The following is a 26,084-nucleotide window of genomic DNA, read 5'->3' as shown; positions in this document are numbered from 1 at the left end:
GTTGCCAATGAACATTAACTACATTTTATGTCTCTATTATTTTGTATTTTACTAGGTTGTCAAGAAACAGATTTACAATAGAATGCAAAATGTGAACATTTCTGGTGTCCAAACATGTCTAGATGGTACATTAGCTGGCATTAGTAAGCAATGGTTCATAATTTGCATTTATAAGGCTCAGCTGGTAGCAACCAAGCCTATGTATGTATTCATGTGCATCAAAAGCCCATTTTGGTATTTTGTGAGAGGAGCACCACTTCTTTACTGACAATTCCTTGGGTTTAATGAGTCCTATACTCTGTAAAATGCATGTTCTGAATTTCATGGGAAAATGCTGTTATGCATTTATATATATAAATCTATCAACCAGAGTACATCATTGTAAATTATTCTTAAATCAAGTAGTACAACATTTTGGCTTCAGTCAGCAACAGCAAACAGGAAGAGGGCTCACACCAGCAGCATACTTCGAACACTCAGCACCGTGCGTCCGATGACCGGAGGCTGCCTGGGCACCGCGGGTCCTCAGACAAGTCAGCTCATTGCTGGATGTACCACGTTTCTGTGTCACTGGGAAAATGCCACAGCTGGCTTGATTTTACTTTTTATTGGATTTGTGTTGATATACAGTGTTTTCTGTGTCTGAACTCTTTGGCTTGTGCTCTGTTTCATTCCCATGAATGGCTTCCAGTTTAACTACAATCCCACTCTTTGAAATAATTTATATTAATTAGGAAATTTACCCATTACCAGTCCTCAAACTACTATGATGACACATGACAACATAGAGAAAGACACCAGGCAACTTTATGATTTCATTCACTACCTTTCATCTTCTAGAAACTCAAAGTTTTGACCAAGTCATAGGTACGAATGCATTTTTAACAAGCATTCTACTTCTTTTGTCTTTATCACAAAATTATGACGACAACAATTACATATGTGCTTAAAAAAACAGAACTGGGATCGGAAAGGGAAATGCGTCTCGGATCAGGACCGAGCCTCCAGTCTAATCAATACTACTCAATTTTATATTACTGCCACACAGAATAAAGTATTTGTAAGGCAATAATTAGGTACTAGTATTTGTTTTCATGAAGCATCTGGGAACAGTACCAACAGAACAACCTCTTTGAAATATCTAATGAAAGGAAATACAACACAGCAGAAAATCACTTTTTCTTCAGATTATTAAGTGTGCATCAAACATATTTATTGGCTTTTGAGGCAAAATTAATGTGTACAGGGAAACACCAGCAGTCTGTTATTACAGGGTTCTACTGAAAGGAACAGAGCTACATATGGGTTTTGTTCTGAAAATCTGAGATACTGTATTAAAATAAGATGCTTGCCTGGAGTAACACTGGATTTTACAATGCAGAGCAGAAAGATGATTTAAAAGTTCTCCTCAATGACTGCATAAGCAAATGATCAGGTAGGACACTGGTCCAACGGTTCTTTTAGCAGGCCATGAACTCACAATGAAGAACTGAAAAGTAAGCTTGAGTATCGATTGCTGAACATGCAGATGAATACTGGAAAATACACCGCACAAATACAAGAACAGTCCAACAGTACTTAGAGAGCCAATTTATAAACAACCTTTGCTGGCTCTCCATTAATTCATTCCATGTAATAAATCACTACTGCACATCCTAACGTCTGTGTCCAGGATTCCTCAGAGAGCTCAGAAAAGCATAGAGCAAACAAGCGTGGCAAGGACAGATCTACCCGTACCACTGAGAAAACATCTACAGGTGCAGGTTCAGGTGTCCAAAATGAACAGCTATATTACCTAAAATATCTCTTTTGCCTACTTTTTTAAAGTCTTACAGGATTGCATCACTGTGAACTATTTTCTGAGTCAATTCTTTCCCAGATACTTTCTCAATGTAAGGAAACAAGCTCAAGACAGCAGGTGGGTATAAGGAGAACGGTTCAGGGCGATATGACCCATAATGTGCTCTGCAAGAAAAGAAATCAAAGTGTTTCACATAACATATCACAGCAGTCTCTCTGAAGGTCTGATCTTCCCATGTGCTAAAAAATGTCACTTCCGAAAGCCTACAGGACAGGAGAGCACTGATAACTATGTGGAGCCCTTAGCATTTAAAGAGATGCAGGAAGGGTAAAATAAATCCAGCTCTCCTAAACACGGTCTCAAAGAGAAAAAGAGGGAAGAGAAGGGTCATACCGCATGTCAAACCTCAACACAGTGAAGCAATAAATTCAAGCATCTGGTGTCAGGTGTGCCGAGTAAATGGATCAAAGATCCAACATGGTGAGCTCTGACCAAGACCTGGCTGGTAGGTTGGATGGGGCACAGAGCAGGTGAGCAGGAGCTGACCTGGAGGGTCCGAGCTTTGCCTCATCTTTCAGGAAAACGGGCATGGCCATCCCCACTTCAGTGACGGAGGAAGAGAGGGAGCGCATTATTGCTGCTGGAGGCAGCTAGCCTTGGCACAGAAGAAATTGCAAAAAGAAAGAGTAAAGCAGCAGCAAACGTCCCAGTGTGCAGCTTCAGTCAGAGGTTCCTGCTAATGGTAAGAGAGTTCTGCAAGTTTTCCCTTATCCCACTGAACTGGGTTATTTGAAAAATGCTGCTCTTTAGTTCTTTGCCCAACTACATTTGCTCTAACATAGCACAACAAAACATTAACAAAATGTTACTAATCACTAGAGAAAAGTGTCCTCCAAAATTAGCTCTGCATAAACCAAAGGAAATTCTTGCTATGCATGAATGAGGCCCAGCTGTGAAAAAAAAATCTCTGCTCCCTAAACAAATAAGGCCATTCCATCTTTCTTAAGGAACTAGAATGTTTTTTCTTTCTGTTTTTCCTGAAAATCCCCTTCCCTGCAAACGAATGCCCATGATAACTATTTAAGAACAGCTCTGCAGTAAAACCTTGCTGCCACCCTTCAGTTTTTCATAACTTTGGAGTGCCGCAGCAATGGCACATGCAGGTACCTCTCACAGTTACGGGTCCCTCTGGAAATGACCGTGCCAGACAAACGAAGGGAGAAGGGACCAGGATTTATTACATAAACACACCGTCTGCTTCTCGCCACTGACCTCCCCTTCAGTACGTGCTATTTTCCTCTGAAAGCTCTGGCCTCTGCAGCATACAAAGCCCAAACATAATAGGACCAGCACCTCCTGCAACCAAAGACACATAGGATGGAGCAAGGCTACCCCAAACCTGGTTTCTAGCCAGAACCCACTGTGCCTGGCTCCCTGACGTACCACCTGAGTGGCCCCAGTTGCCGGGCATGAGGGAGGGGGGCTGTGACCCTCCCCACCAACCTCTGTGGCCTGTCAGCCCCTCAGCATCCCGCTGGCCTCCACGCCCCAGCAATAGACACCCACAGCAGCACCGGGCTCGTGCCCAGGCACAGGCCAGGAGATCGGTGAGCTTGAAGGTGAAAAAGGACGTCTGAGAAGAGAGGGGATAAGGAAGGTAGCTTGGGGAAAGCAAGGTGAAATTATTTAAGTCAGAAATTCAAGCTGCTGATTTCAGTGTCGATTCAAATCATGGTTCATTTAAAAAATAAAAATCAACTGATCTTCCCTGGTTGCACTCTCAGAACTTATTTTTCTAAAGATACATCAGTTCTTGCCACATAGTAACCATCGAGGCATTTAACTAATAACTAAACATTCCCTTTCCACTCTCTTTGACCCATCTTTTTAAACAACCAAGAGAGTATGCTACATGCACAGTAAAGCACTTATGCAGCTTGACACATGGACTTGCAGTGTTTGCATTTCGTTAGACAGCTTGGGACTGTATCAGGGAGCTTTGAATGGAAACTGGAACCCAGTTCTCTTGCTAATCCTTTCTCCAGCTCTTCCTGCTGTGAGGCCAAAAGCATGCTTTTTGATAGAAACCACAGAACAAGAAAGGGACATGAAGAAAGATGAGAAGAGACCTGGTCCACTTTCGTGGGACAGAGAGCTAGAGCTGGTCGATTTTCTTCCACCTTCACTCAAAGCCAGCCCTGGCAATCACACACTTTCCAGGCTTGCTTCATACAGAGTACTACTCAATGACAGTCATGTCCAGAAACCCATGGATGAGACGTCCCAAACCCAGCCGGATATTCTGAGCTAAACCACGTGCAGAAACCACAAACTCTGCCATATCTTCTTGCTGATAAAACAGCACCCTGTATAAAGTCTTCATTAGTTTTTCTGTTTAGAGATTTTACACATGGATTTGATACAAACTCCACAAACATTGTACAGGTACCTTATATTTCTCACGGCTGGTTCACATCAGAAGACTGGAATTTAGTTTTCAATTATTCTGCGTACAAAATCTCCCCACACTTTTGGGCTTACATCTGCTCCGCAGCTTTCCTTGGCTGCAGGCTTGGGGAGAACTGAGGCACAAAGAGCTCACAGCAGTTTGCCCAGCGTGTTCTGTGGGTTTCCTTGCGACATCTCATCAACTGCTGCATATATTTTATTGTCAAAGGCAGATGGTCAAATTGGAGCCATGAAAAATCTCCCAACTGCAATTGCCTGAGAGTGTCCCTGAGCCAGTGGGGACAACTGAAATGAAATCTCAGATGAGACCAGGGAAACCTCTAAATTCACCCAACTGGAAACTGTTTACACAGACCTCTTCAAAAAGAGACCAGTAACACTTCCCAGCTTTGTTCAAAGTCACAGCAATGCCCCCAGGCCTGTTTTATCCTCCAACTATTCTTTGATATGCTGAGAAGTTTTTTGGTTGTTCCATTTCTTATTGCCCTCATTGGGCTTCAAGAGGAAAACTGAATTTGTTTCTCCTTGGGGTGTGCAGAACTTAGGGGGGTGAAGGAAATCAGAGGACCAGACATATTTCACCTCTTTTGCCTCCCTAACAGATGGGCAGCTATTCTTCTACTCATGAATCTCCTGTCTTGACAACGAAATACGAGCCAAAGCCCTGAGGGAAATGGGCTTGAGGTTTTTTTTCGTATTTTTTAATAAGCTCAGGTGGAGGGAAAATAAACTTCTGTCCCTATGTATTCAACCACAGAATTTGATGCAAGTACCCTGAAATAATTTCAAAAGTAGATGCTAAAATTAATCTTCTCTTACAGTGCACCAACACAGGATTACTCACTGCCTGGCACAGAGACATGGATCTCTCTGGGATGGATGCCCTTCTTGCAGGAAGGCCCACGACAGTCTATACCAACAGCTCCATCCTGCCAGTTGCTTATCAGTTATATTTTTTGATCCACATTTCCTCCCATTTCTCAGACCTGGGTTGCAGGATAGAGCAGAGGCCTCAATGAGCACTCAGGGAGAAATAAACAGGACTCCTCTCCCCACAGCATCCATTCCCCTCCTCCCCCTTTTTGGGACAAAGACAGAGATATCAGAGAGGAGTCTACAGCTGGAAAACAAGAGAAGGATAAGCTCAGAAAGTCCTTTAGGCTGTAGGAACAGTCCTGCCCACAAGTTCAGCTCTCCATCTGCCAGACTGGCTACAGGTACAGCCAAATGGGCAAAGAAATTAATTTACCAAGTTAAACCCTAACCATACATGTCTCTTTTACTTACATTTTGACTGTATAAAGACAGAAGCTAGGATCCTTACACTGAGAAATTATACAGAACAGCACTTCAATATTAAAAAAAAAAAAAAAAAAAAAAAAATCTTTCTCGAACCAGTGCTACAAATTGCAGTAGGTCAGGAGCTGTTGTTCATGGAAGTGCGCAGTTCCTACCCTCAGTGCTGCTATTAGGCTGAAGGGAACAAATGTTACTCTTCTTTCAAAAAGATACAGGCCAAGGTCAAAGCTTATGTCATCACAAACGCAAAACATGAGAAGCCTACACATTGCTTTCAGCAAGAGTTCATTTCGCTGACATGCAGTTTTCTATTCATTTAGGACATTTCCGTCTAAGATTAAAAGCCAGAGGGTACACTCTGTGCTGACCTTCCTCCAACAATTAAAAAGAACACAAAATCTTCAGGCTTCAGAGGGAAAAAAATTGATGCCAATTTAGTCTTAGATAACGCAGCATCAATGAGCCCAATCGATATTGCACACAAGACAGCCAGCAATTTAGGCATCTTGTTACATTTCTTTTTTGGGGGTATGCATACTAGCAAAAGAAAAAAAAAATTGCTATAAGGATCAAAGCATAGTAGAGAAAAGCTGATAATTGACTACAGTTGCAGCTCAGTATTATATTTCTGAAAAGATACTACCAGAGCAATTTGCAGCATTCTCTGAGACTCATTTCCTCCACCAATATCTCAAAGAAGTATTCTTCATTTTTCGTTAGCTATTAATTTTACTGGAAACTTATTTATCCTGAAAGATAGCAAAGCCAGCACAAAAGGAGTTTATTGAATATTTTCATCTAAATAAAAAGCATGGTTCTGTCTGGGAGCAGAGCTAAGCTGGCTGCATTACATTATTCTCAAAGCCAAGTTCAGCTGATCAGTTTTCCAAGACTGCAAAAAATAAAAGGGACAGAAATTGGAAGTACCTTTAAGATCCTATAAATCATGATATATAAGGCAAATGCACATGATTACCCTTTATTAGAGGTATTTTACTTTATTATGTTTCAATTTCAGTAGATTTGGATTTTTTTTTCTTTCCTCTCCAGAAACGAAGTTGTGATTCATCACAATTTATGTGACTATTCTGACTGTTGCTTTGTGGCTGCCTGATCCATTCGTGTTCGGCTGAAGGGTCAGCCCAATCCTAGGACTTGGCTCTTTTTCTCTTTTATGCAGAGGGTCCCCAATGTCAAGAAAATTCAGTGTCAGACCACAGAGGGAGCATCTGAAACAATTTTCCCCTTGCATTTCTGAGCAACCTTTTGTTGGCAGAGCTCTAGCTGGCCAAATTTTCAAATGCTAGTTTGTCTGTTCTGAAAATGCTGACCTCCAGCAAATTTCTAACTAACTGAAAGTTATTGTACCAGGCCTTGAGCTACGCTTTATTTTAAAATAAAACTTTTAAGCAGAGGCCTTTCACTGACAGGCAGATGTGACAAACCCTTCTCAAAAGAACAATTGCAGTAGCTATAATGAATGGCTCAAAATGAGCTGTTTCACAGGGAGGATGCAGCAGCAGTCCCAGTTCCCACAGCTGGAGATGTCAGGATGAGACCTAATGCAGAACATAGGCATTGCAAGTCAGGTACTCCAGTGTTAACCATTTAGACTCTTAGTTCCCAGGATTGAAACTCAAGCTTAGAGTTAAGCCTCTAGGCAGGTACTAATACTACACGGTATTGTAAGTCTAAACAACTTCACACACTCTGGATTGAAAGAAGATGCTTTCCTGAAAACAGGCACCTATAAGTAGTTTTTGAAAGAAATGAGGTGTCTCAAAATGTGGCCACCAGTACAGGAGTTATTCTCCGTCTCCAATATAATAGCAAATACCTCTATCTGCCAACGATCTGTATTGTACATGTCCTAGCTGAACACCTCATGGCATTCCAGGCCTCTCTGAGCTAGGACATTATTTAACTGGGCATACACAGGCCGTAATTACCCTAAGTTCCTGTTCCTGGCTATTCTGATGTCCGTTCTCTCACTACTCCTCTTAAATAGAAACAAGCCAGAGCGGGGCGAAGAGACAAATTCTTTTAAGATCTCCAGTCTACACACAAACAGCAGGATCTGGACACAAGTGATCCAGGTGACCAGTTGCACGTTGATGGCAAAGAACAGCCAGACAGGACAAGAAGGAATGTTTTAACATCGGAGTAGCTACCTCATTCCCCCAGGAAACAAGAGGCTTTGCCTCTGAGCGGCTGCTTTGGTAAAGTTAGGTGAATAAGAGGAAAGTGCGATCCCCCAGAAATCAGGTGTTGGCAAAACATAACGAATAGTGGCATAACTGGTGTACACGTTCCCTGGTTGCGCACCTCTGATGTTTAATCAAAATTCTGGTTGCATTACTGTCGTGGTTTAACCCCAGCCAGCAACTAAGCACCACACGGCCGCTCGCTCACTCCCCCCCGGTGGGATGGGGGAGAGAATCGGAAGAGTAAAAGTGAGAAAACTCATGGGTTGAGATGAAGACAGTTTAATAGGTAAAGCAAAAGCCGCACGCACAAGCAAAGCAAAGCAAAGCAAGGAATTCATTCACTACTTCCCAGCGGCAGGCAGATGTTCAGCCATCTCCAGGAAAGCAGGGCTCCATCACGCGTAACGGTTACTTGGGAAGACAAACGCCATCACTCCGAATGTCCCCCCCTTCCTTCTTCTTCCCCCAGCTTATATACTGAGCATGATGTCATATGGTATGGAATAGCCCTTGGGCCAGTCTGGGTCAGCTGTCCTGGCTATGCTCCCTCCCAGCTTCTTATGCACCTGGCAGAGCACAAGAAGCTAAAAAGTCCTTGACTAGTGTAAACTCTGCTCAGCAACAACCAAAACATCAGTGTCTTATCAACATTATTCTCATCCTAAATCCAAAACACAGCACTCTACCAGCTACTAAGAAGAAAATCAACTCTATCCCAGCTGAAACCAGGACAATTATGTACACATGCAAGACTAGTTCATTTTTTCAGTCACTGCCAAGGAATTAAATTGGGAAAAGTTACTAATTAAGAGACATTGAGGTTGTCTAGCAGAATAAACTGATACTTTCTTTCTAGAAAGGTAATAATGACACAAACAAAAGCAAGCTTTCACTGAAGTGCAGGACATGGCATATTAAGGAGCTAATTAACACTGAGCAACACAAATTTATGACCTCCATTAAAAAAAAAAAAAAATCACGAGACAAATATTTGTGATTGCCTACTTGAGAAACAATTGAGAACTGGATTGCTAACATCAGACTCCCTCCATGCGTTTCAAGTAAACATTGATTGGAAATGTCAAAGAATCAAAATCTCATTAACAGGAATTTGCCCTGCATTGATCTGACCCTCTGTCCAGTCAGCAGAAGTGTTGGGTTGTGTTTCTGCAGAGGAGAAATACCATGAATGGATGGTTAAGCAAAAGAGCAAAACATATTAAGCAGAGCAATGGACACATTTTTACCCTCAGGCAATCCAACTGATCTATGATTATTTCATTACTAAAAGTTTTATTATCCAAACAGGTTTGGGGTTTTTTGTAAAGCTAGGAAGATGATTTATTAATCCTGTTACACAGTTCCCATCACAACCTGAAGAGATATTGAGCCTGAGTCTGCTCCCACTCAGACAAGTCCCTGGTGTTGCCCTGGTATAAAACTGAGGTGAATATGAAGAGAACCAGGCTCTCAAATTACACCAGTCACATACTTTCTTCCAGTAGGAATGCTATATATGGTACCTCACCAACAGGCAAGTAGTTTAGGAGGTTTAAAAGCACAGAGGCAGTCTTTAAACACGTCAAAAATAAACAGCAGCTCATGCAAATCCACGTAACTCACAATATCACCTCATGCCAATAGAAAATGTCACTATTTTTTCTAAAAAGAAGCGTATGTTGAATAGCCAATGAAAACTGCAGACTGCAGTTAAAAGGAAATTTTTCAGTCCCCCAAAAGGTGAAAAATAATTTGGTGATATGAAAAAGAATTGAAGCATGGAGTTCCTCAACTCTCAGTTTAGGCACAGCCCCAGTATGAGATTTTGCAACCATGTACCATGCCCTCCTCTGCCTTGGGAAGCAATCCCTCTTGTTTTCTCCCCAACCTGCACTCACCCCACGTTCCCCAGCTGATGGACTCGAGCCTTTCCAAAAAGCCCCATTTGCTTCTATTGAAAGGAGGCACCTGCACCAAAACTTGCCCCGAGACTGCCTCTGTTGCAACTCCCCTGCATGCCTCCAGGCGCTGCCTTTTCCCACTGCAACATCATCCCTCCCCATCCCGCCCCTTTAGCACAACTCAGGCTTTTCATCCTAGACCATCTCTCAAAAGCCTGCACAGCCATGTTTCCTGCTCACCTTTTCTTATCCATTCCTCTGCTCCAGAGTATCTCTTTTTCTAGGTTATCTTCTCCATCTTGTAAAACTCTGTTACACAGAGTGCACAATATGCACGATGCATGCCTGAGCCATTCACCTATTCTACTACAGCTATTCCAGCACCGAGGTACCCCTACCCAAAACTCCCTGACACTCATGAACTGCAACTATTAGAGGCAAAACCACTATTCACCGGGTTAGATGTGTCCATTTTTAAAGTACTTTCAGTAAAATTTTGCTGCTCTTGTTTCTAATGTGCCTCCTCCATCTACTTTGAGAGACCATTTTATAGTCTTATGTTTCCTAATTCTATCCCTCATTCCATCCTGAAAAATTATTTCCTGCTTGATGCTCATACTCTTAAAATAGTTGTCTGATGATGTCAGTCTAAGACCCTTCGTTGTCACTTAGCTAAGTCATACATCTCAGATTCTTCTTCCTTCCTGGTAGGAACTGTATTCCCAAATGGGTTTGTTTCTTAGATTGTCACTGTCTAGAAATTAATCCCACAGAAAGATTTTAATTGCAGGCTATGATAGTGTTGTCCACCAAAAACCATCTGACACTACCCCTAGCAGTCAAAAATGAGACAAGTGAAAAGCTTGCTTTTTTGTCTTCAGACAAAGCAAAGCAGCTGTCTAGTTAACATTGTGCAACCCAAATTCATGACTTCTACAAAAATAAGAGACAAAAATATTTGCACTCTCTCTACGTGCTACCGTCTAGAATTCCTGCTCCTGTTGGTTGTCCAGCACCAATTGACTGCTAGTCTTTGCTGACCATTTCCCTGGTTTGTCAGTGCCTCTTAAGTCAGAAAGCTTGTAAACCCTTTGAATGTATGTTAGTATGTCAAAAATTTGACAGCAATAAATCAGAAAGCACACAGGGAGTGAGAAGGTAAAACCTGCACCCTCACCCTTACAAACGGCAGTGGAGTCCCACCTTGCAGAGGAGGCGACAATGGCATAGCCAGGACTCCAGCGGCTGCCACAGTAACCTGACAACTTTGTCACAGGCTTCTTATGCAATCACAGACAAGTCCAAGAGACTTGTTGCAAATGAGTTTTCTAGTTATAAACAAAAGATAATAAAACTTCCCTCTTTCAAAAGGGTGTTGTGAGTATAACTACATTGATGATTATCAGGTACTCGAAAAACTATTGCAGTGGGCCAATATAAAATCTGAAAATAATGATACAATAAGGGGTAATGCATAACATATTCATCTTGAAAATGTGACCTTTTGTTGTCAATCCTTCTTAAGCTAGAAAGGGCAGATGTGGATTTTTCAATTTACAAGCCTGAAAATTGCAAATTGAAAAGAATTCACTTCTGCCCTCTACTGTGAGATAGCTAAGTATGAATGACAAGTAGACATGCTCTAAATATAACAACTTTAATTTCTTTTGAAAGCCGTTTGCAAAAATTCCTGTTCTCTCCAATTCTTCTCCATAGCAAATCATTCTGGGGTAGAAGACAAGTTCTCAATAGTGATATGAAGATGATGAGTAGATCTGTGTTTCCATCAAACACATTCTTCAAATATGGTATTTTGTAACAAAGGAATCAATTTTGCAAGTCAATGAGCCAAAACAGAATAATTAATGTCAATGGTAGATGATGAACCCTTAGTGGTAGTAGGAAACTAATTGCCATTAACACACAGTACTGCATCTAATGATTCTGGTTTAAAACAGCTCCTGTAAAGAAACTGAAGGATCACATGGAATTATTTGCATTCTTTACATGGCAAGAAAAAAATGGTGACAAGACCTTTGTTCCAATATATTTGATTTGTGACAGAATTAATGCTGTGGAATTGATGGCCAGCTGTTCAGTTCCAAATACTGCTTTGGTTGATTTTAAAACTCACAAGCATTACTGCTTTTCAGGTTATGATTGAACACAGCTATGTCTGAGAGCTCAGGCTTAAATACTGTAGGAAATATCAAATAGTCCTCCAATAATATTTTGTCTTTTAACAACTAGGATCCTATAGAACAATGCATATTTGCTCATAAATAATGGGAAATATTGTCTCGCCTTGGACTCTACCATAATTAGCGTGATCTAAACTTAGCCATAAATCACACTTGAGCGTATAAACTGAGTTTTACACAAAAGACATACTTAGAAACCATCAAAGCTGGAATTCATGTGTGGAGCTACAAGGTCCACACACTCTCCCCACCCTTCCCTACTCCATCGCCTATCCCACATCATGTCTTCCAAATCCAGCTCCTTTTTCAGTCCTCCTACCAGCTAGAGCACATATGCACCCACAGACACATTATCCTACAATGAGATTCTACCTTCCTTTGGTCTGAGTGGAGATAAAATGGAAACATCCATCCTCCATGCTGCCAACTAGGTATGGAAATTCCCACGGGTTTAGATACTGTTTGGTTGTCTGCATATGGTACGTCAGGTTCTCTCAGCACTATGCAGAGATACCCAAGTGAGCTCTCAAAAGGCACATTAGGTCCTAGTAGCCATACATCTACGTCAGCTCAACACACAGCGTCGAGTCAGGTACCATAAGAAATACCAGTATGCTCTTTCCTGTACCATTGCTAGCACACATGGGCACGCATTCAGTGATGTGGACCAAACCTACAGATCAGCTATTGCCAATGTAGTGCATTTCACTCAGCAGACATAAAGACCCCATGGTGAAAAATACATAGTGAGGTAACTGCAAAATCCAGCTTTGGTGCTGCTGCTATCAGAGAAAACCAGCAAAGACAGGACTTTTTGTTTCCAAAGCATGGGGAAAAGGGAGCTTCCCACTCATTCTTGGAAGGTGCAGGACAGGCGATACATGTTTGCTTAGTTACAGGCATCAGGCAGAGGGTAAAAGCTCACACGCACACTAAATGGTACACCATGCTACATTTAATAATTCTAAGTGCTGATGTCTCCAACATGCATGTTTCTGAAAAAAACAGCAGCTGTTTGACTGTAATTAGATGTAGGACTTTCAATACACTGAAGAATGAGAAGTGCAAGGGCAGACAGAACAAATCTTCTGTAGGTCATTAGCAAGATCAAACACAAAACAGTATTTACACACTCAGGGTCTGCAGCGAAAAATACAAGATTTTAGCAAATGGCAGCATTATCATTGTTAAGGTCAATTCTTAGAAAATCACACAAAGCCAGAGCGTTTCCCAGGTACATGCTATACAGACCAGATTAACATAGTTGCAGTTAGACAGATGCTTACTGCTCCTCCACTGCTTTGCCGCTCTTCGCACTCAGGCTACCCTGCAGGACAGGCAGGTCTCCCAACCTTTGCTGCAGGCAATTCCTAGCAGACCCCAACTGATACAAGACAGCGGATCACAGCTTGAACCCCAAGATGTCTCAGGGCCATGCAAACTGGACACAAGCTCATGTTTTGCTTCCTTCTCTTAGTGAAGATACATGGGGCCCAACAGTAGCTCACACAAGTCCACAGTGGACACAGATCCTGAATTCACACAGTGCAACCCGCCAGGACTTGGATGCAGCCAAATGGCTGCCCCTCCCAGCAGCAGGCGGGCCAGGAGCTGAGGGTGACACCACGCCAGATAGGGCAGCAACCTCCTCAACAGGGGCACAGTCCCACAGTGCCAAGCAAGAAGAGCCGAGCAGGTCCGTGATGGCAGCGATCACCAGAGGCAGGTCAGCAGGTCAAGCCACAAGACGAGGTCAGGATGAGCAAGGTACCTGACAGGGCACAGGCATACCTATAGCATAGCTCAGGCAAGAGCCAAAGGCAAGCTGTTTGAGCTTACAAACACCTCCTGAACCAAAAAGTTCCAGATGAGACTTCTGCCAGCTCTTTTCCCCACAGCTCTTCCAGGCAGTCAGAGGGTCAGAGCTGGCCTTGAGCAGCCAAACCTCCAGGCAAGGAGAAAACGTGCAAAGCCTGTTGATGTACTTAGGGCCCTGACAGCTCTCACCATTGCAAAAGAGATTTCTCAATCATTTTTATCAAATGGCCAGTCTTAGTGCCTACCTTCAATTCCACTGCAGTTTGGTCCAGTAACCCCCCAGCCCCACAGATTACCTTACAGAGCTCCGTAGCATCCAGTACATCATTCAGCAGTCACCAAGGCCCAGACTTCTTGAAGGTGTGAAAGAATTCCCATTTTCCATTTATCAGCCTCACAAAATGGCAGGAGTCGGTAGCAATGGGTATGGAGCTCTGATCTCTAGGTAGGTGCACAGTGCTGTGGAAGTGCTCATGGCGGCGGTCCCCAAGGGAAACCTTGGGAACTCCCCTTCATCCACTGCTAATTTTATGGTCTCATTGATCCCCCTGCACCTCTGCATCCTGCAAGTGTCTTGACGCACCTACGCCCAAAGCATTCTCATTTTAAATTCTTAATCTTTCCAAAGAACAAATACCCTCCTGATACATTGTTGTTGCATTCAACTCATTAATCTCCCTACCTGTCAAGGGCACTCAGAATTGAGTTATAGCACCAAAAACATCCATCCGTTTGTCATGAACCATCCCCTGGGATCAGCATAAACACCCACTCAGAGCAAGAGGCCAAATCAGTGTTCACAGAAAACAGACTTACGCACTCACAACACACCTTCTGCTTCTAACCTTTCTCTCAGACATACAACAGGGAATTTGGCATAAGAGATGTCCTTTGTATAGTCTATGCATTTGGGGGAAAACTGGCCTATTTTCCTCTCTCCATTCATCTCCTTCTGTTCTTTGAAGTCTATAGAGGCAGTTAATCTTTCTTCAGTGGGAATTGTAGCAATGTCTTATTTTTATGCTATCGATCATTGCAATGTCTGTGTGGAACAGCTAACGTAACACAATTCAGTCATGAAAAGTATGAAGACTGTCGGTCAGGGAAGTCTCTCAATGTTTTGAAAGGAGCCTAGCCCCACAAAAGTAAAGACAAAACAGTAAAAAAGGGAAACCTAGGAGGAAATACTAAGGATTTTCAGATATTTATCCTAACTGCTTCCTAAAGACCTTGCAAAAGGCCAGGAGAGGGGAAGAAATAACTAACATGCAGGAAAAGCCTTGCTAACAAAATTGGCTCTTTCTGAGGCTACTTTCAACAGCAAACACGGTAGCAGTCTGAGATTCAGGTGACAGAAGCTTTGCAATCATTACTGATCTCCCAGATGGTCTTGAGCAAGTTCTTTATCTCAATTCCTCCTTCCATCCTTGCCTGCTCTTTCATTTCAAAATGAAAGTTGGGGGGGGGGAAAGGGAAAAGCTTTGGGAGCAAAGACTCATTCACTCCCGTTCATGTACTGCAGACTCATTGGTAGTCCCAACAAGTTACCAGGACATATTTACTTAAAACATATGATAGAGGAGGAAATGAAAATTGAAGCCATTATGACCAGTAACATCTCCGTTCAGCTATAAAAGGAATACCCATTATTCCTCATCTCCCACCATCTCCATGAAGAGCTCAAGAGAAGGGCTGCCTGCCAAAGGGCAGGCCACCTTTCCCCTTCCTCGCCAAACTCAATTACTCACCTCCCTTGCGTTAGGTGTCACCTCAGTAATGCCTGGGGAAGCATCGGCCATTGCTGGCATAAAGGTGCTGCACAGGGCAGAGCTGCTGCTAACGCAAAATTGAGAGCAGTGTCTACGCTACCGTCGCTGCTGTGGTGACAGCACCACGTATACAACACCTAAGGCATCTCTGCTTGTAGGTACACATCCAGCCTAGGAATGCAGCCACAGCACCATGGGAGATGGTGTAGCTTTAGTTTAAGACTAGCTTCTATACATTTGTTGTCAATAAAGGAAAAAAATGGACTGTAAAAGCATAGGGATCTAGGGCTTATTTAAGGATTTTTCTTAATTCTTTTTTTCCACTTCCTGGGTTCAAGAATAGCCTAAGAAATATTCTTTAAAATTGTTTCAAGACTGATTAAACCTGACAAGAGACTTCAAATAAAGGAAATCCTCCTAAACTCTTGGAGTTTATCAAAGTCTGTGGACATTGCATTTGAAATCAATAATCCTGCACAATCTACAGCATAAGTGCCTACCTCCTCTCTCACAGCAACAAAATCACATTTGGGAGGATGCTGTCCGGATCCATCTAGCATAAGCAATAATAGCAGAACCATTAGGCATCTCCAGCTTTAGCATATGCTTGCAAACAGAGCATATACCATAACTATTAACAACTAATACTGAAGAGCCACTAGTGCTGGTAGAACTGCATGTCCCACTTAAGGCCAATTTAACTCCAAGGAGAGCCTATATACTTCTAACCGTGCCTACAGAGCCATTCTTCTGCTTTCTTCCACTCTTGAAAATTTGCTATCTTCCCCATCACTTTTGAGCAAAAGAGGCGTTTAAGAATCTCAAATCCAGCCCCGGATTATACAACCTTGAGGCTTCCTTGTCAGAAGATGTCTACTACATCAATCAGGGTAAACATTAGGAAATGGCCTCAAGCTGCGCCAGGGGAGGTTTAGGTTAGACATTAGGAAAAACTTCTTCACCGAAAGGGTGGTCAAGCACTGGAACAGGCTGCCCAGGGAAGTGGTTGAGTGTCCATCCCTGGAGGTATTTAAAGAACGGATAGATGTGGTGGTCGAGGACATGGTGTAGATGGACCTGGCAGTGTTAGGTTAACGGTTGGACTCGATGATCTTAAGGGTCTTTTCCAACCTTGACGATTCTATGATTCTATGATCTCCAGATGGGTTACTTCTGCTCAGTCAAGATGCAGAACCACTCTTGCTCTTTTTCCTTAAGTGATCCCATTGAATTATGTAGTCCCATACGAAAAAGTTGGTTCAATTGACCCTTAGGACACAGGTAGGACGATATCAAATTTAAGTTTTGCTAACGTCACTGCTTAGTTGGGGCAGCTGATAAATTCTATAGCACTTTAGGACACTGTAGTATCAGCACCAACACTAACTTGCTAGAGATGACTTGAGCTCACTTAATTGAGTGCCTCAGTTCAGGTATCAGACACTAAAATCTTTGGGACAAATAAAGTCCCACTACACAAATATTGGATATCCAGGAATACACACCAAGCAATGCCTCACACAGGTCTTTAGCTCAGTACCGGTAGGAATAGAAAAACAGTTTCTCGCTTCCTAATAAAACCATTTCTAGACACCTATTTCTGCATCAGACATGGACACAACTGTTTGCTTGAACTTCTGCTATTTCTCCAACTGGCCAGCTCCTTAAAGTCCAATTCTCCTTCCTATAGACTTGAAAAGCTGACTTGTCTGTCTCATCATTCCTTCCTTTGACAAATAAATGCTTTTAGAACGACCTCTTGGTTCAACACATTTAGTAGAAAAATGCAACTAATGGAAAAAGTTCTGTGGATTTCCATGACATTGTCACTTCTCCCACAATAAAAGTCTGTGGGATATGAAAATCCATATATTTTCCAATCCTTGCTGCAGTAGTAAGGAAAAGAAAATGTTCTTTAAATCTAAAATGATACAAAAGTGACCCAAACAAAGGTAAAAGTTTTTGTCGTTTTTTTTTTACCTCTTATTTGACTGACTTGCTTCTAATAGCTTCTGATCAAAGCTTTTCACAGTTTTCACGAAAACAAGAATAAAGATGAAGGCTAGGAATGTCCCATCAGCTGAAATTTGCACTCACATGTAGGCATATTCAATTTCCAACTTCAGAAATCAATGAGAATAGATAGTAAAATTTACCTGATCAGGAAAATATGATTAAACAGAGTAACACTAGCATGTCCTAAAATATTTTTCAAGTAAACCAATTTCAAGTTGAGATCAATTCAGGATTAATACAGCAAGTGGCAACATAGAGCTGGACATTAGATCAAAGCTAATGATGCTTGCTCTCTCTCTGGCTCCCAAACCATTTGAGAATATATTTGTATTACTCCCAACAAGATGACCTACCATTTATTTGTCATTAGTTTCACCAGGTCATGAAAGAAATGATTGTATTAACTGCAACACATATTATTTAGTAGGAGCCCTTGTGCATTTCTCTCACAATAATTCATGCTTAAATTTATGGGAGGCATAAAATTCCTGTGGTAGAGTGCCTGTAAGAGAACTAATGTATCGTGTATGACGGTTATTGACAGCAAAAAGAACTCTTAACTTGCAACATGTCCTACCTAATTGGTACCTTTGGTCTCAAAGAAGACACATTAAATAAATGTTTTTTAATCATTTCTCTTTGTTTGAAGTACACAGTGAAATTTACAGTGACCTCATTTGCCTTCATCATCAGCTTTTTATAACAGGTTCCTTCAATCCCCACTTGGTAGATTAGATTGGACCTTGAGAACAGATTAACTTAAAAAGTACCATCTTCAAGCTTTCAAGAGAATGGGGTCATTCCAAAATCAAATTTCAGCAGGTATGAAACGTGTGTTGAAGGTGGCCTCTTTTCTACACCTGCATACGGGAACACGAAGCTATAGCAAGAATAAACAATTTGGCAATAAAGGTATGACCTCGGCAAAGGAACCTGTAAAAATAAACAAATAAAAAGCTCCACTGCTGTGACTGATTATACTATCAATCTAAGGGGGGAAAGAGAATAATATTTTTCTCCACCAGATTTTTGCAAACCTTTTTACAATGAACGTAAACACTCAAATGGTGATCCTGAATGGTGTGTTACAAAGATTGCTGCAATCTCCTGCCCACATGCATTCAACTCTGCTCCCTGTAGCCAGTGAGGACACCCACTACGTATAGTTAAACACATAAAAATTCTTCGCAGGAGAACTTTCAATAAGTGCAACTTAACGTTTCCCATATATATCTACCATCTCCCTCAATATTATAAGGAAGAATTAAGACAGAGAACATGAAAGTAGGCATAAATCAAGAGAAGGACAATGGCTGGAAGCTGGAGGTGCAACCTGAGTTTAGACTGCGCAGTTTGATATCTATAGCCACAACTTTTGTTTCTGCAGAAGTTGAGGAACAGGGTGTTCAGGCACAGGAGTCAGGAATAAAGTGGAACTTAGAACGAGATTTGGAGAAGATAAACGTCCAGCCAGGGAGAAGAGGCCCACCTCCCTGCAGGTGGGAATGGCAGGAAAAGCATTCATCTGGAGGAGAGATGGGCAGCAAAGGCTACAGATTCAGCCCTGGAAAATGCTGCCTCCAACCCATCAAAGCACATCCACCAAAGACTCCTTTTAGGTGTATTAACATTTTCGGGGAGTAAAAGTCACTTAAGTGTTGATTTATCAGGAATGCCACATGTCTAACAAAGCCTCAAAGGCAGTGACAAACCTCAGCAATCTACAGCAGCCACAGGCCAGGACAAGTGAGCACAGTGCGGAGAGTAAAAGCAAAGGGAGCCCAGAGAGATGCCCAAGGCTTTGTTTATGTTCTCAGTGCTTAGCTATGAGATCTAGAAAAACCAAACCACCCCAGCCAGCAACTAGTTGGACAATATAGGTATAAACCAGTTCTTTGAGCTATCTGAGGAAGAGGACTTTCTTCTGTATAATTTCTCCTGTGCGCACACACAGCAATGCTGTTGAGAGATGGGGTGAAAGCAACAGCCCCAACTGACAAAGCCACACCAGGAAAAACTGAAGAAAAAAACCCCAAGCCTTAAAAGAGGATATGGACTCTAGACCTTTCTTCACCTACTTCAACACAAGACAGAAATGAAAGCGTGAAATAGAGAAGCCCCACATCATAAGCTCAAATCCCATCCTGGACAAGGAGTAGAGAGGACAAGGACTTGTATCCTCCTTCCCCCCAGGTAGCTCCTTGAGGACTGGTGTGTTCTTCCCTTGCTGCGGGGCACAGGGCTCCAACGCCTCAGGGGAGAGCGAGCAGATGACGTCTCACAGGGAAAATTTTAAAACTGGCAACAGAAGATGAAAAAGATGCTGACCTAATAAACCCTCTCCCTCTGAGCTGGGTCTCCAGGGTCCCAGGTGGATCTTAAAGACCACACAGTGTATCTGAAAAAGGACAAAATTTAAAATAACAGCCTGGTGTTTCTGCCAAAGACCAGAAAAGTATACTGTTCTGAGTACAGAAAGAGCTCTTACTTGTTGAGCAAACATACCATTATATCACTGTAATATACATTACTATACACTGCCTGCTATGGAAGGGCAAACAATATTTCATTTGGCATAAAATTGGGACAGTGGAGAGATACAAAACTTGAACCTGCACAAAGCCCATCACTATCAGTTAAACCACCAAAACACTTTGAATACGTCTGAAGTGACAAAGCCCCTGTAAGCTGATGCTGCATACCACACATCTGTGGTGCTTCTCAAAGGGTTGCAAATAGCTGCAACTTCAGAGAAGCTGGATTTATTGTATTACAAACCATACCACATTAAAAGGTTGTGTAATACATTGGTGCCCAGCGTTTGCAATTAAACAGTTAACTCTCGCAGAATCTTTAGCTAAACTGAAAGCAGTAATATGCCCAGGCCATCTCTGTTCATAAACTGGTAGCCACGTATAATTCACCTCACTTCATGGCAATCACACCTGAGTCATTTTCTCCCTTGTTTGTAGGATCTACACCACGTATCAGAACTCTTCCTTTCCTTTAACTCATGAATGCTCTACTTTTCAAGAGCTCCCTCATTACACGTGTAACTGTTTGATAGTCTTTTGTGCAAATTAAAGAAAAAAAAATTTCAAAAAAGGTCTAAGTCTCTTCTAGTGGGAATACCTCAGAAATCTGTGCAAGTATCCATGGTGCTTTTGTCTGCTGTGTTTTGTTCTTGTGAATAAGAATTAGCTCAACCAGATGTTTGCGAATAAGTGATTAAAATGGGATGCAATATCAGCAAATCAAATCAGCAGGTTTTATTCACAAGAACATTTGCAAATACTTTATTACTATATTCACTCAACTCCAATCTGAGCCTCTTTGGCTCTACTTCTTTCTTCCAGCAGCCTCTCCTCCTCTTGATAGCTTTTACCAGATTTGTTGAAGTTTCATTCCTGCTGCAAGTCTCTGTTACTCTTAGTATTAAATCTGGTTTTGTGTTAATTGTACATTTAACGTACCAGCAAAGTAACAGCTAGAAGTTAGACACAGGTTTGTTTTTTTTTTCCTTTTTCTACTTAGCTTCACTGGGAAGCACTACCAAGGAGTAGGGAGGATTCACATCTTGAAAACAGCAAAGAACAAAACAGCGCGCAAATATGAAACCAGTAAGAATTTCCAAGAAAATTCCTTTACACTTTAAAATTCAAGTCTGTGTTAAGCATGCTTCACCTTCTGTAACAGAAGACCAAAAGTTCTGTCACCCAGTTTTAATTCTTCTTTTTCCCAGTATATTTCTTCCAACAAACCTCACTTCATAAATGGGAGGGACACACGTTGTAAAAAACATTAGCCAAGATAAAACAGCAATGCCTTCATCTCTGTATGAATCATCCAACAGAAGAAAGCCAAGGACACTGATTAGGCTTTCTGTGATGGGAAGCAGGATGAATGTTCTGCAGGTTACAGCTAATGAGGATACAATTTCACAATAGGCCTATTCTTTCCTGAGCACCTGAGTAATATAGGTCAGGCACTCAATTGGAAGGGGGGTGCCAACTTTGCAGCACAATAATTCAATGAAACAACACCGGACAGTGACTGCGTAATGCTGCAGTGCAGTATAGACAGTGTCCCAAAATGCACTTTCTTATTTTTGTGTGACAAACGGCTCTCGTTTCTGTCCCTGAGCAGGAATGACTCACTGGCTTCTTAGCTCCCTGAAGAGAAGTTTATGCTCTGCTCTCCCTACCCTCTGTTACTACTTTGTTTTCTTTAGGCTTTAACTGTTGTCCAAGCTAAACCTCCAGTAGTTTTTTGTTACTCCTTTGGCTTTTTACATCCATACTGCTCAAGGGGTTTTTTGCTTGTTTCTAAGAAAACAACCACAATAAACTATCTCTTCCAAGCCATAGCAGAAGCAAAAGCAAAACAGTAATAACACTTTTGTAATGCTAGTGGGTTTTAGGGTATCAGATGTGATGCAGCATTTTGGGGAGGGATTTATACAAGAAGGGAGTGCCAGGGAAAAGGGAACGATGGCTGAAACAAGGCTGACAGCCCAGTTTTATATCAGCGTTTTCTACAAGAGCATACTCCAAAGAAGAGTAGAAGGAAGAGGAGACACAGGAAGGAGCGAGGGGAAAATCTCAGATTGTTTTCTTCCTACTACAGACCCCTAAGGTGTTGATGGAGTATTTTCAACCAGAATCCTGCTTGCAGCCTCTTTGCAATGAGTGTGTTGCAAGACCACAGGAGAAGCTCTTAATGAATTAGATGCTTGCAAGGTGCTGTATCTCAAATGACATAACATGTCAAGGTCTCCTGAATACTGTTTATTCTTTAAAAGGCAATTTTATAAAGATTTTGTTTGCAGTTTAAGGTTCAGAAACACTGGAAACTAATGATTTGTAACCAAAATGAAATCCATGTCTCCTATTGATTTTGTTTTAGTTACTTGGAAACAATATTGATTCCCAAGAGATGCATCTAAACACCAAGTCTGAGGCCTAAAGAATTTCCATACCATTGATTAATAGATGCTATCTATCACTTTCACTTTTAATGAGACATTTTCTCTTCCATGAGATACTGTATTCTATTGAAAGGTCAAATGTGGATTCTGTACAAGAGAGAAACAGAGCACACAACCAGACTCAACTCCAGAACAGCTGATTTCTTTGCTTCTTTAATTAAATCACGAACAATTGTTTTCCTTCCTGTTCCCCAAAAGTTATTTTATTAGTGTGCTTTGTTCTTTTGATAGGCAGCTCTGTTGATATTTAACCTATGCTTTGGCTGGATGTTCTTTAAATTAAGACTGCTTTTGCCCTGTGGTTTTGTAGGACACAATAGAAACCTGATTCATGACCAGGTCAGTGCATTACAAATAATAATGATCCTCATTAAAGAAATCCCCATTACTCTTTGAGGCATCTTTCCTCTGGGCCAAATGCCATTATCTCTGCAATGCTCTTAAACAAAACCAGCAAAACTAGAAGTGACAGTCAATACAAAGCCATTCATAAAGGAAGCTGATTTGCAACGATATTTGCCAACCCGTTGGGAAATGCATATCACTAGGAATTCAGTAAGTGATACAAGTGCTTATTATACATTCAGCTTGGTAAACGATGAGAAAATTTCCTCCAGGCCTCGGAGAGAATAGCTTTAAATAAATCCTTATGGATTAACGATACTTCCAGTAGTACTTGGCAGCATGCAGACAGAATACACAAGTTACCACAATAGGAAGGTTGAAAAATAGGGAATTTGAATCCACAGAAGTTTGAGGTGACAGGGTAGCAGGGCCTAGCACCATCAGCCGGTTGCAAACCCACAGACAGGAGCAGAAGAGCCCTAATCCAAAACCACTGAAAGGAGAACCAGGTGGAAATACTAATTCAGGTTGAAATGGCCCTTAGGAGGGCTCTACCCCAAGCATCTGCTGCCTCTTGACCTTCCATGGAGCACCTCCAAGAAGAGCCTGTCTCAAACTCCCCTACGCCATCCCTTTGGGTGGCTGATTTTAGATCCTTCCCCCACCCCAGTCCCCTGGGCTGCCAACGCCTCTCGGCAGCCACTTGCTCTGTCCTGTGCCCAACCGATAAATAGCCCAGCCGGTGCTGTTCCCAGAGCACCCCCACAAAAAGCAATGACAGTTCTGCTGCACAGCAGAGCACTTGGACATCTGCTTAATTTTATATGCCTAAATGCCCTGGTTTAGGAGAGCAGGGCAATTTGATGCTCTGGAGCTGAGCAAGTTATGACTGGAATGTGGTGATCTAATGACTGGCACTTACCGACTCAAGGGATTCACCCCCACCCCAACAATTAATAAGGGAAGCGGGTTTTATTTAAAATACTTCAAATCTAAAATATGCATTTTTTCTTTATAAATAGCAATTTCAATATCTTATGAAAATATTCATCAATGCCTAAAGTTACTGGGCTTCTACTGAAGCAAAGTAAATTAACAAATTAAATGGTATTATTCAAGTACTATATGCTGTTGACAAAGTTTATGAAAAAAAATGAGGTAAGGAAGTCACTGTCCAAGCATCTGAGCTGGAGTCTGGTATATAATAAACCAAGCCTTGACATTTTAGCTCTCTCTCCAACAAGTTCTAAGAATATATTCTCTTTACCTTTTTTCCCCGCAGTCTAGTTCAGTTTAATATGCAATTCTTTCGAAATAAAAGAGCAGCTAGGATTTGCAAATTCAGAAATTTCTTTCCTTTCCGTAACATATTAATAAAAACTAACTTTGAGACTGTAAAAACTACAGAAAGGTATTTTGACCAGAAATCATCAGTTCAATTCACCAAGTGCTGATAATACTGTCTTTAATAAATCAGCATTAGATGACACATTCATGGCAAATAAATTTTGCTTCATTATTTAGTACATTTAATGTTAATGTACTTTAAAGTACCAGTTTCCTGCGTAAGTTTAATTCCAGTTTCTATTCAAAAGCCAGATCAAACTTAGTCAAAATGAACCTAGTAAATAAGTTTTTCAGGCCTGTTTAGAAAAACCAACTGTAAAATTAAGGAGCCAACCTAATACATGTTAGAGCTATGCATCTGTTCATAGTAGATACATCATTAAACTCTCAAACTAAGCACCAAGTTTTGGATAATGACTTGACTTCATCAAAAATCCACATTCTAATGGCTACTAGTTAATCAGAACAAACCTCCCTTCAGAAAAATTAGCTTCAAAAGTATAAATAGGAAACAAGAATAATATTGATGGCAATACAGCAAAGTTTTTGATTGCTGTTTCAGATTACCCATTTTCACTGATGCTTTCTAGACTTACCTGACAAGCGCTGAAATGCACCAGTATAATCTCCCCAAACCTGTACTCCCCTCCCCACCAGCTGTAATGAGTTCTGGATTAGGCCTTTCCTACATTAACGTGCCTAGGGAGCAGCAAGGGAAGGTTATCCCTTGGGCAGACACGAGGCAGAGATGGGAGAGCTATGTGAAGTCCACACCAAGATCCCCGCACGCGCACAGCCCGTCACCTTTCCCAGCAAAGCCAGCACTCGTGTCCACAGGCTGTGTGAAGCCTGAGCCTTCACAAAACACAGCAGAACTGTGATGAGCTTTTCTGCCTTCCCATACTCTAGGCACAACAGCAGAATCAGCCAAAGAAGTGCCACACATCACCTATATTAAATGCATCTGTGGTAAATGGCAGCCAACAGTAATTCTCTCAATCCATCCACTGGTATTTAGGACAGAGGATGAAATGCTGACCATATATAGCACACTGCACAGGATCTGTTTTGTTGCTAAAAAATTTGGCACTTCCTTATCATGTCATAAATCACCACTGAGAGAATAAACACATACGTTTTTCAAACAGTATATTAAAACAATTGTCACCAAGAAAATAAAGTGTGGTAGCGACATGAACAATTGTATCCTGCCTGGAAGACAGAGAATATAGGCAGTTTCTTTAATTGTATTTTGGCAGTTCCATTCACACTGATATTATCAGGTTGCATCAGCAACTGTATCATGATCTCCCTTTAGTGATTTACGACTCATCTCAAGAAAGGCTTCCTAGGGCCAAAACGTGGTATTTGAGGTCCATATTACAAATCTGCATGTTTGGACATTGAGAAGAAACATCAAATGTTCAAAAACCCAGGCTCTCCCCTTGCTAAAACACGACTGCACTTTTTTTTTTTTTTTTTCCTGTGCACTTCTGTTACAGCACTACAAATGCAGGGAAATAGCTGGAAAGAGAAAATCATTAACTGGAACAGCGACAGCTAATCTGTCTGCCCACGCCAGCTCCCTCCCGCTCCCGCAGCCACAGGGAAGCAGGGCTCCACCACACCAGCTGAGGCCCAATTAAGAGCTCCTGGTCCCAGGTGTCTGTAGGTGAGCACTTTACTAACAGCAGCCCAGACAAATCCAATTACTCCCAAACTCTTAGGATGGGAATGATCACAAATATTTTTATCATGGTTATTATGGTTTTAGGGTAACCGTTAATCTAAATAAGGTCCCACAGATCAAAACAAATGGTTTTCCAGCCACTGGTGTTAAGAAAAATAAATGCTTTAATGAAATTCTCCTTGAAAGCAGTTTACCTTTAAAAGCTCATTCTTAAAGTTCTCCCTCACTTCTTCC

Source organism: Platalea leucorodia (assembly GCF_965183815.1).
Source record: "Platalea leucorodia genome assembly, chromosome: 10".
NCBI classification, from domain to species: domain Eukaryota; kingdom Metazoa; phylum Chordata; class Aves; order Pelecaniformes; family Threskiornithidae; genus Platalea; species Platalea leucorodia.
This window is presented reverse-complemented; position numbering follows the sequence as displayed.